The 2,513-nt window shown below is 31.6% G+C and overlaps 1 non-coding gene across 1 annotated transcript; it reads right to left on the bottom strand.

The window, feature by feature from the left end:
- Positions 1 to 360: 360 nt before the first annotated feature.
- LOC116485253 lies at positions 361 to 517 on the bottom strand. The gene has a single exon (XR_004252851.1). It is a non-coding gene; the product is annotated as a U1 spliceosomal RNA (small nuclear RNA).
- Positions 518 to 2,513: the final 1,996 nt, after the last annotated feature.

Here is a 2,513-nt window from a genome sequence, read left to right as displayed (position 1 = left end):
ATAATTGTTCAGGGTAGGTAGGAATTAGGTGCTTTCTGCATTATTTCAGGTGATAGGACTGATGGACAGGGACTGCCATAATAGTCACATCATCTCATTGCAAAGCTTTATTATATTTTCCTTTGGGGGAAAGATATATTCCCATCCCTTGCTCTAAATTATGATAAAAAGATACAGTCCTGCTCAGAATACAGTTCAGAAAATAGATAAATGAATACAAGACACCGGGTTTAAGTCCTTTTATTGTTACCTCCCTTTTCATGTTGTGGTATTTTATACAGAAAATCATCTAAAATATGTTATTGCAAAACAACAACAAAACCAGATACTGTCCAGGCAACTCCAGATAAACTTCAAAATCTCTGTTTCTGCATTACAAAAATGACACAAATTATGCAGCTGAGCTTCCTGTATTTAGGGAAACTGCAGGAGCCAGCACAGCCAGCTTTCAAAGAATGAACCTCATCATGAGAAAACCACCTTCCCGATCATGTTATCTCTCCTCCCATATCAGAGAGAAATATTCAACAACCACAGGGTTTGTATTTAGAATGCTCCCTGCTCCCATAAAGTTATATTTTAACTTGGAGTAAAAAGGTGGAACAAATTCATTGAGCTCAGTTGTTATGATAGGAATGATGATTTCTCAAATGCAGTTGTCTGGAAGACTTAAAATGTAATTGTTAGAACTTTGAATTAAATTTATTAGTTTACTAGGACAACAGTGTTAATCCTGAACTGAGAATGAACCTATCTATGAAGAGGAAATGTAACTATATACAGGAGAAAAAATCTTAAGTGAGGACAGAATGTGTTTAGTTACAAAATCAACGTGCATTTCTAATTTTGGAACAACAACAACAACAAAATCAAGTAACATCTTGTAAATATAGATTTTTCTAGGGAAAACAGTTTTTTTTTTTTTTTTTTTTTTTTTAATACACTGGAAAAAATACAGTGCTGAATTATTAATAGAATCATCTAAACTGGAATTTTAAGACAGAGTAAATAAGTCAGGAAGATATCTGAAGGATAAGCCACTTCATGCTTCACATGCATGCTATAACAGCCAGTTTAGTAAGTAATTCATTTCACAGGTCCTATGTAATCAGTGGTCCTCATAAATAATAAGACACATAAATAATTGGACACACCTGAAAAAATATCATTTCCACAAGATTTTAATAGTTTTTTTCAGATGATTAAAAGTAAAAATGTGAAGTTTAATTAAGGTATGCAGAATTCATTAAACCTTTCTCTGCTTCTTTCTTAGCAACATGATTCTTTTTCATGTTCCTGACAAAGTGCAAAACCAGAAAATGCTTATTTCTGATTAAACAAAGCAGTTAAGCAGTTTGTTTTAGTTGAGTAAATATTTTGTATTGTTATAGTCTGAAAAAAATGACTTTATATTCTTTTACAAATTGTTTACTTACAAGTAAAAAATAAAAAAAAAAAAATTAAAAAATAAAAAAAAAAAAAAACAAAAAAAAAAAAAAAAAAATTACTTGGAGGGATTTTAAGACCTGAATAAAAAGCAAGATTTTATTATTTTTTTTTTTTTAAGATACCTATTTTTAGAATCTTTCAAATGAATGTGAATTTTCCTCAAGTGTCTCAACTGCGTGGTAAGCCATGTATAATGGTTTCCCACATTCTTCTTTTAAATATTTTTAAATATTTTAAATATTTTAAATATCTGCCATAAGCTGGTTTACCATGCTGTGAATCTCATTCTAGACCTCTTTATTTTTATTTATTGAGTATAAACGAAGCTATAAAGACTAACTGAAGTGTAGACATACATTACAGAGAGCTATATTTTGTATGTCCCTACATATCCTTATACATATCCTTATACATTCCATATCATTCCTACAGCAACAATGATGAGTACTGTGCATGACTTTGCACACACAAATATGCAGACATGTAAAACCAAAGACATCTTCCACAGTTTTGTAGCAGGAATATAGCAGGTTTTTTTGAGGGGGAAGAGGATGATCTTGGAAGTGTGTTAGGTTCAGCACAAAAACAGCTTGGATTTTGTGAAAATGAAACATGTGAGGTTGAATGTGCCCCAAAATGAGCCTAGAGCATTATAAAGCTGTGTCTATAACTGTTGATTAGATTGTGATAACTTCTAAGGACTACCCAAATGTCTTTGGCATGCATATACAACTTTCCATAAATAACTATGCAAATTTTTAGACATGGACAAGTAAAATAAAATTTAAATGTACCAAGTGTGAGGTGTTATCTCTATAACTCTGACAAAAATATGATTCCAATGCTAGGGAAATCTATGCTTCCAATGCTTTAATCTTGTTGCATATCCATTTGTCTGTTTATATTTGTGTGCATAGATCGAAAATTCTGGGCCTGTGGAAGTCAGTGACAGTTTTGTCTCTGACTTCATTTGTTACATTCATTTAATACAACAATGATTTCATTCTTTGCAAAAGAGGGTTATTGGACAATTTTCTATCAGTTTTCCTTCTCCACTCTCTCCT

Source organism: Aythya fuligula, chromosome 1 (genome assembly GCF_009819795.1).
Source record: "Aythya fuligula isolate bAytFul2 chromosome 1, bAytFul2.pri, whole genome shotgun sequence".
Classification (NCBI taxonomy): Eukaryota; Metazoa; Chordata; class Aves; order Anseriformes; family Anatidae; genus Aythya; species Aythya fuligula.
The sequence above is the reverse complement of the archived record's forward strand: the minus strand, read 5'-3'. Positions and strand labels throughout refer to the sequence as shown.